At 38.6% G+C, this 9,048-nt stretch overlaps 1 pseudogene; it reads left to right on the top strand.

Annotated features, from left to right (window-relative positions):
- The first annotated feature begins 3,336 nt into the window (after positions 1 to 3,336).
- LOC122150620 lies at positions 3,337 to 3,879 on the top strand (annotated as a pseudogene).
- The last annotated feature ends 5,169 nt before the right edge of the window (positions 3,880 to 9,048 follow it).

The raw sequence follows: 9,048 nt of genomic DNA, 5'->3' as shown, positions 1-9,048 counted from the left end.
CCACATGTATAGCCATTGTTTATGTTGTTGGAAAAAGGCAATAAATTTAGCAATAAATAAGTCTTTGGTCTTGCAAAATTCTATCATGTGATCTCTGGCATCATTTCTATCACCAAGGCTATATTTTCTAACCATTGACGATTATTCTTTGTTTCCAACTTTTTCATTTCAATTACCAATAATTAATACATCTTGATTGCATGTTTGGTCAATTTCAGAGTGCAGAAGTTGGTAAAAATCTTCAATTTCTTCCTCTTTGGTTTTAGTGGTTTGTGAGTAAATTGGAATGACAGCAGTATTAATTGCTCTTCCTAGTAGATGTATGGATATTATCCTATCACTGACAGCATTGTACTTCAGGATAGATCTCAAAACATTCTTTGTGGTGATGAATGCTATGCCATTACTCTTCTATTTGTCATTCCTAGCATAGTAGATCATATGATTACCTGATTCAAAATGGCCAATACTATTTCAGCTCACTAATGCTAAGCATATCGATCTTTATACATTCCATTTCATTTTTGACAACATCTCATTCTCCTAGGTTCATACTTCATACATTCTACATTACAATTATTAATGGCTGTTTGCAGCTGTTTCTTCCCCTTTTGAGTTGTGCCCATTAACAAATTAGGGTTTCCAGAGCTTTACTCCATCCATGTCATTAAGGTGAACGCTACTTTGAGGAGGCAGCTCTTCCCCAGTCATATTTTGAGTGTCTTCTAACCTAAGGGACTCACCTTCCAGCACCATATCAGACAATGATTCACTGCTATTTATAAAATTATCACTGACCAGTTTTTTTCATCAGTGCATGGTCCCATCCTTTTTCCCATTTGATCTTAGTCTGGATGCTCCACTGAAACTTGTCTACCATGGGTGACCCTGCTGGTATTTGAAATACCAGTGGCATAACTTCTAGCCTCACAGCAACCCTCAAGTTACCATAGTATGACAAACTGGAAAACAGATGTTGGAAGACAGGATTAATGCAGCAGAATTTGAGAATATTAAAATTCAAATTATCAGTAAGACTTAATATGTTGTTGCATTACAAGAAACCATGTGGCCATGAAAAATGAACAACTAAAGAATGAGAGTGGTTAGTATGAAACTTTGTTCCTGAAATTAATCAGAAGCCCATGCATATAATGAACACAATGCACCTTGCCACCAAAAACTAGTGAATTAACTGGAAAAGTATCTAATAATTCAAATGAATAATTTAAAAATTAAGAAAAAAGAAACATGGAAGATGTATATCAGAGTTTTGATGTCTATGTACTTGGATATCTACAAAAATAACATGAGATAAATAGAGTTAATAATTTAGGAATAATACAAGACCCTTTTCTTGAATTGAAAGAAAGACCTAAGTTTATAGATTGTAAAACTCCTAATTAAATTATAAACCTTCAGGAAAAAATTAATTTTATAAATTCATACAGTAAGAAAAAGAAAGAGAACAAGCAAATAAGAAAAGAGGAGTGAGAAAAAGTGAGATAGAAAGAAAGCAACCTGCAACTTGATTTTATATTGGCAACATGAAATGCTAGAAGATAGTTCAGCAATATCCATGGGGAGTTCTAAGAAGAAAATATTCACAGCTCTAGAATGCATCTAGGTAAGTCTGCATCTGCAGTTTCACCTGAGGTAGTAAGATATAAAAAATATGGTATTCCAAAGAGCTGTGATCAAAATGCTTCAGATTTTGAGCCGGATCAAAATGGAAATAAGTCAACGGCTTTAGCTGGAAAAATGTTTGCATAATACTTGAATTCCTCATTCATACTGAGTCAAATAGAGTTGGGGTGTGTAGTGAAATAAAGAGGGTATTTTGGAGGTAGCTGTTTGTGTGCTGAGTCTAATCTCCATCAAGGGGACTGCAGCATGGGATCTTATCTCTCAGTCTAATGAGAGCAGTCAATGAAATTCATCAGAAGAGAATTAATGCATGAAATAAAAACCTTTAACAATTTTAAATGTGCTTTCTCATTGAACTTCATGAATTTATTATTGGCCCTCTCTGGCAGTGACAGCCTCGCCTGCCCTTCGGCTGTGGACCTGCCATGCCATGCTGGGTCAGATAAAGGGCTCGTACGTGCACACCTCTGCTTCACGTGGCTGCACACTTGGCCATGGCAAGGAGATCCTGGTGCCCTGGAGCCATCTATATCAGTTGCTAACATTTGTCAACATGTTCAACGTGGCAAGTGAGAGCTCAGTCCTTGTCCCACAGCTCTAGGTGGTCCACAGGAGGTTGTCTGCTCCTTACAGGATTGAAGCTCCAATGACAAGGGCTAGAAGCTAGACATGCACCTGTGCAAGTGAAGACTGTGGCATAGCCTTCATCAAGGACTGCCATCTGAGTGGCACATCTTGACTCACACCAGAGAAAAGCCATTTGTTTGTAAAGTTAGTGGTTGTGATCAGAAATTCAAAAACAACTTGAAGAAAAATTTTGGATGGAGATTTCAAAATCTGCAAAGACAGTATGCATGTGATTTTAAAGTTAGTAATTGAGCTTCTAACCAAAAGGATTGAGGTGGTTCAACCCACCATCTTTGGCAGAAGAGAGATGAGGCAGTCTGCTTCTGTAAAGATTTACATCCATGGAAACCCTATGGAACAATTGTGCTCTGTCCTATAGGGTCACTATGAGTCAGACTTGACTTGATGGCTGTGGCTCAGGTTTGGCTTTGGAAAATATCCTTTAAGAAACATTAGCAGCTGAAAGTCCATCAGTGCCAGCATGCCAATAACACTTTGTGTCTGTGTTAGACTGGGTTCTCTAGATAAACAAAAACCAGTAAAGCTTATATATATATATATATATATATAGAGAGAGAGAGAGAGAGAGAGAGAGAGAGAGATTTATCTTAGGAAAATGGCTCACACACTTATAGAAGCTGGAAAGTCCAAAGTTCCTGGATCAAACATCAAACTGGAAGATTTTCCTGACTCTTGCAGTCACAGGGGCTGAGGAACTCAAGGCTGGCAGGCAGTAAGTACACTGGCTGTTGACTCCAAAGAATGATGAATCCAAGATCTCCAGACCGAATGGTGGATTGTTCACTCACAGACAGCTGTAGGCAGCACAACAGAATCCCGATCCACAGAGGAATGTCTCTTTTCCCAGGACGTCCATAGATATACTGGAAGAAGGCTACACCCCTAGGGAAACTCCCTTTCAACCAGTTGGCTGCTCAAAACATAATCATCTGATCCCATCATGGGAATAACCACAACACAACAGCTTAAACCACACAGAATTGTGGTCCTGCCAAGTTGACACACAGTTCCAACTATCACAGTGTCATCCAGCACGTTGAAATGATAGGGAAAGTCCATAAGTGCTACATATGACAAAAAGGATATTCCTTTATGGCAAAAACAGATGGAGCTTCTGAAACTCATGAGAGATACTCATAAAGAGGAAACCAGGTGTGAAGCATGCTGGAAAACATTCAAATGCAAAAGATTATCTTAAGTTACACATGAAAACGCATGCCTCAGAAAGAGATGTGTGTCCATGGAAGAACCTACACCACAGTCTTTAACCTCCAGTGCTATCTTCTCTCTTGTCATGAGGAAAAGCTCCCATTTCTGTGTGAACATACTGGCTGTGGAAAGGTTTGTAATGAAAAAAATTCTCACTAGTTGTTTTGTTCTCCATGATCCTGACAGGAATAAAATGAAGATCAAAGTAAAACCATCTAGTGAATAATGGAGTTTGGCCTCTCATCTCAGTGTGTATATCCCTCCTAAAAAAAAAAAAAAAAAAAAAAACAAGAACAAGGATTACCTTTGTCTAAAATTGGAGAGCAGCTTCACTGTATGTACAGAATAAGGTGCTATGGTCACTTGGGATCCTAACCTTCAGCTAAAGATCAGATTGTGCTGTAGAAAGAACAGACCAAATAGCTGAGCTTTTTTTCCTTCCCTCTCAGAACCATATTTATCTTCATGAAAACCACAGACTCTGAAGAAAAATATATTACTAATAAAATATAAGCAGACAATCAGGGAAAAGGAGAAATAGAAAACTATGAATTCTCAGTACAAAAAAAAAAAATTAACAAAGTAAAGCAAGCACACATATTTATATTCTCACATAATTGATGTTTCTGTCCATAACTTGAATCTGATAGACTGGTGTCTGATTCCTGGAAAATCTAAAAGGTAAAATCAGGCTACACAATGTCTCTGATGATGGAGATAGTAGTAATGAAGGTGAGATGGTAGCCTGCAATCTCAGAGTTTGTTGGAGCAAAGAATCCAGGTTTCCAATGCATCAGAAGAACATCATATATGAAATAAAGCTAAGGTGCTATCCTTAGCTGTTCAGGCAAGAATCAGAAGTGAGAAGCTGAATATAACCCCGATTTCCAAAAAGATGTAGGAGTAAGTGATCAATAAGTGGAGTCCATACCACCTGAATTAAGAGAACAGTTGGTGAGAGATATGAAGCAATGTTCAAGGAATATCTCCTTTGAAGCACCATATTTGTTCCAGACAAGTATAAATATCTCTTCTTATAGTTCTTCTTACCCAGTATTAATTAGAATAGGTAACACTAGCTACCATAACCATCTTCCCATCTAAGTAGTTTCATACAATAATGATTATTTCTCACTCCCACCATAGTTCAATTGGGTGTTGGATGAGCAACCTTCCATCTGTTGATCAAGGAAATCAGCCTGCTTGCTTTTATTGACTCTGTATTGGATTATCTACATTTAACCTAGACATGAGGAAACAAGAATATGGAGAGAGCAGACCCAAGGAACCCCTGTCTTCAATACCTCATACTGCTTTTGAGCATATCACTTCAGTATGCATTCCAATGACAGGAACTAATCCTATATCCCACCTACATGAAGGGAAGCAGGATGTCCAGAAAGAAGACACTAGCTAGTGTCTTCCAGCCCTGTTCTCCCAAGATCCAGCCACCAATGGAGTTGAGAATTGAGGGAGGAGGAATTGAGGGACGGAGCAGAAACCTTTCTGCCCATAATTCTTTTCACTTGTAGCAACCCTGAGTTGTAGGAGGGGGAGTAGTGGTAACATTAAAAGAATTTAGAAGCTTTGACTAGTACATGAAATTGGGAATTTTATGTAGCCAATTAAGATAATGATTTGTATTTTGACATAATTTCATGGATTTCCATTGCATAAAAGCAACTATAAAGGCTTTTCATTGGGATAAAACTAACTGTACCGAGCAAAGATGAAGGGAGAGTGGAGAAATAAACCTACACTGCATTGTGATTGTATCCCATTAATTGAGTTAGTATAATATATTGGTTACATTAATTATTCTTAATTTACTTGAGACATTAACTGGCATATTTTGTTCCTCTCCCCTGTGACTACCTTAATTCGTATCTAGAGGCCCTGGACTTCTATTAATTCCAGAGGGAGATGCCAGTTCGCAGTCCTAGGAAAAAGATGACAGATTCTTGATTTCTGTGCTATCCAAGTGTGGGACAGAAAAGACTGTTTAAGGAAGACAAAAAAGTATAACACGTTTTCCATTCTTTCTTATCCCTGCCGCCATACACACACATACACACACACACACACAGAAGCTCTGGAAGAAGAATGGAGTTAGAAATAATGTAAAGACCTAGTTCCTCTTATCATTATGAATCTGACAGGGTATGACTTAATAGATTTCTCATTAATATTTAGGGCATATGTTCAAAAATATATGCTTTTTTTCTTAAAAAAATAACTTTTGTTCTGTATTCTCATGTGGGATGTTTTGAAGGCAGAAGTCTAGCAGAGGAACTCATTGCCAAAGTCATTGGAAAGGCAGTACAGAGATATTCTTGGGGTTCCTAGGTTTATGAATGGCTGGTTATCTCCCATCTGTTTCCTTGGGCACTGATTTTTGTGAGTATATCCGTGGGACCAAAATGGAATGGAAAAGCAGTTGAGAGAGAGTGACCAAAAAAAAAAAAAAAAATCACTGCAGTTGAGTCATATCCAACTCCCAGCAACCTGTCCTTGGGTTTCTTAGGTGATATCACTATGGAAGTAGATTTCCCAAACTTCCTTCCACGGAGTGGTTGGAGGGTTTGAACCGCAGGCCTTCTGGTTAGCAGTCAAACTCCTTAGGCATTATGCTACCAGAGTTCCTAGAAAGAGTGACAGTGGTCAGCAAAATATTGTCATAGTGTAAGACAAAGGGACCCAGCAACTGCAGGGTGAACAGTAAATGCTAAAATCGCTGAGGAAACAATGGGCTGAGATCTAAGAAGATACTACATCTGGAAAACTGAGGCTATATAAGTCAGGTCAGCAGTAGTAGAAGAGAACAATGCATAGTATATGTCTCTTCTCTAGAGAGGACAACCACAGACCAGATTTCCCCTCATGCTATGATCCTTGTAGGACACCTAGATTTAAATGTCATTCACAGGAAAATTCCAAGAAAAGATGCAGAATCTTTACTTGAGAGATTTGGATCATAGAACTAATTAAATGTGTAACCTAAAAGACGTATTAGGTGAATGGGGCTTTTATGTCCTGACCTTTCGTGTGAGTAGCATATATTCTCCTCACTTTATGTAAAGTGAATCAAAACAGAACTGAGAACTCCATTGCCACTGAACTAGCTTGCCACTCATAAAACTCTTTGCTAGCCAAGCATAAAGGTGCCAGAGAAAATAGTGTTATACAAATAAAAAGTTATTTTGCATATCTATATCAATTATTGTAGAATTTTTATCATTATACATTTATTTAATGGTTTATATACTTTAGAACATATAATTTTGTCATTTAAAGTGAAATTCAAGGTAAAATCCTTAAATAAGACAAGAGATGATTTATATTAATAATAGTACAATTTACAAGTTATTATAATCACAGAAGTTTTCATAGGAGATGTCAGTATGAAGAAATATAATAAGCAGAGGTGTTAGAAATACAAAAGTTAGTAGAGAAGAAAAAATCATTTGCAATTCTTTTTAACACATGCCAGTATTTGAAAGATGAAGTTAGGCAAACAGATAAAGATATGAAAATGGAATTGGCCTGTCAATCTATTACCGAAAAATCAGACATCAAAAACCCTATGGAGCATAGTTGTACTCTGACACACATGGGTCACCAAGATTTAGAACTGTTTTTGATTTATCCAGACCAGACCAGACTCATTGCCGCTGAGTCGGTCCTGACTCATAGCAACCCCTCCTTGGGTTTCTGAGGTGGTATCACTACAGAAGTAGATTGTCCAACCTTCCTTCCAAGGAGTGGCTTGTAGGTTTCAACTGTCAGTCTTCTGGTTAGCAGTCAAATGCCTTAGGCACCATACCAGCTATACTAATTAATAAAATATATTAATGAGTTTATTAATTAATAATGTACTAATTAACAAGCTTTAACTAGAATATTCTAATTAGTAAGTTTTATCTAATAGATAATAGATTTTTAATGCTAAGGCTCAAGGTTGGTGGGCGTGGGGCTTGGAGGCTGCTTTTCCCTTGAGGGCAGCTCTATTTTAAGAGTGGGGCCTAAGGTAGGTGGCCATAGGGCTCAGGGGCTGTTTTTTGCTTGGGGATGGCTCTGTTTTAACGCTGGGGTCTGAGGTAGGTGGGCAAGGGGCTCAGGGGTTGCTTTCACTTGAGGATGGCTCTATTTTAAGGTCAGGGCCTGAGGTAGGTGGGCGCAGAGGGGTTAGGAACTACTAAGGGAGACAAAGGAACCGAGCAATCTACTTCCATAATGATATTGCCTCTGAAATCCAAGGAGGGGTCATTAGGAGTCAGATCTGACTCAATGGCAGTGAGTTGATTTGGCTTTGAAGGGAGACAAACTTGTCTGTCAGTTTGTGGTCCTGTGGTGGCTTGCATGCTAGTGTGAGCCTAGAGGCTATGCCAACGGTGTAAAATGCCAGCAAGATTACCTGTGGTGGACAGGTTTCAGCAGAGCTTCCAGGCTAAGATGGACTCAGAAGAAGTAAGAGGCCATCCACTTCTCAAACAATTGGCCAGTGAAAACCTTATGAATAGCAGTGAAACACTGTCTGATATATTACATATATTACTGGAAAACTTAATGAATAGCCCTGAAACATTGTCTGATATAGTGCTGGAACATGAGCCCATCAGGTCAGAAGGCATTCAAAATTTGACTGGAGAGGAGCTGACTCCTGAGAGTAGAGACATTCTTAACAATATGGATAGAGTAAAGCTTTCAGCACCTCCATTGGCCGATGTGACATGACTTAAAATGAGTAGAAAGAGATGGAAACATCCATTAATAATTGGAACATGGAATGTACCAGGTATAAATCTAGGAAAATTGGAAGTTGTCAAAAATGAAAAGGAATGCATAAAGATTGATATCCTAGGCATTAGCCATATGATCTGCTATGCCAGGAATGACAAATTAAAGAGAAATGGTGTGATTTCATCATCACAAATACTGTGTCAAGATCTGTCCTGAAGTACAATGTTGTCAATGCTAGGATAATATCCATACACCTATGAGGGAGACCAGTTAAAATTACTATTATTCAAATCTATGCATCAACCACCTAAGCCAGAGATGAGAAAATTGAAGATTTCTACCAATTTCTGCAGTCTGAGATTGACCGACCATGCAATGAAAATATGTTGATTATCACTGGTGACTGGAATGCAAAAGTTGGAAACAAAGAAGAGTTACCAGCAGTTAGAAAATATTGCCTTGTTGTTGTTGTTGTTAGTAGCCATCCAGTTACTTCCAAATCACAGTGACCCTATGCACAGCAGAATGAAACACTGCCCGGTCCTGAGCCAGCTCCATGCTTCTTGCTATACTCGAGCCCATTGCTGCTGCCACTGTGTCAATCTATCTCATTGAGGGCCTTCCCCTATTTTGTTGAGCCTCCACCTTACCAAGCATGACATCCTTCTCCAGGGAATGGTCCCTTCTGACAGCACGACCAAAGTAGGTGAGACGAAGTCTGGCCACTCTTGCCTCCAAAGAACATTCTGGCTGCACTTCCTCCAGGACAGACCTGTTAGTCCTTTTAGCAGTCCATGGTACTTT

This window comes from Orycteropus afer, unplaced genomic scaffold (genome assembly GCF_000298275.1).
Source record: "Orycteropus afer afer isolate SDZICR_OR568_19922 unplaced genomic scaffold, OryAfe1.0 scaffold00186, whole genome shotgun sequence".
NCBI classification, from domain to species: Eukaryota; Metazoa; Chordata; class Mammalia; order Tubulidentata; family Orycteropodidae; genus Orycteropus; species Orycteropus afer.
The sequence above is the reverse complement of the archived record's forward strand: the minus strand, read 5'-3'. Positions and strand labels throughout refer to the sequence as shown.